Here is a 401-nt window from a genome sequence, read left to right as displayed (position 1 = left end):
TTTAAGACACTTTCCTGTATCTTTACTAAAAACAAAGTTCACGTACGAGGAAGAGAAGACAAGTTGGAAATAACATCATAAATATTTTTCTGGTCTGTTTTAGATTTTAATTGAAAGTAGTGATCTCAACTTTTGAAAATTAGTATTTAAAAAATAATGTTCTCACTCCCATAAAACAAGACCTCATACCCTAAAAAAGGTCAAGTTTATAGCATATTTATATGTGGTACCATTTAGGATGTGGGTAGGTGCTGGAGAAGACTCTTTTGAGTCCCTTGGACTGCAAGGAGATCCAACCAGTCCATCTTAAAGTCCTGGGTGTTCATTGGAAGGACTGATGCTGAGGCTGAAACTCCAATACTTTGGCAACCTCATGCGAAGAGTTGACTCATTGGAAAAGA

The sequence above is a fragment of the Bison bison genome, unplaced genomic scaffold (assembly GCF_000754665.1).
Source record: "Bison bison bison isolate TAMUID 2011002044 unplaced genomic scaffold, Bison_UMD1.0 scf7180017864471, whole genome shotgun sequence".
In the NCBI taxonomy this organism is placed as follows: Eukaryota; Metazoa; Chordata; class Mammalia; order Artiodactyla; family Bovidae; genus Bison; species Bison bison.
The sequence above is the reverse complement of the archived record's forward strand: the minus strand, read 5'-3'. Positions refer to the sequence as shown.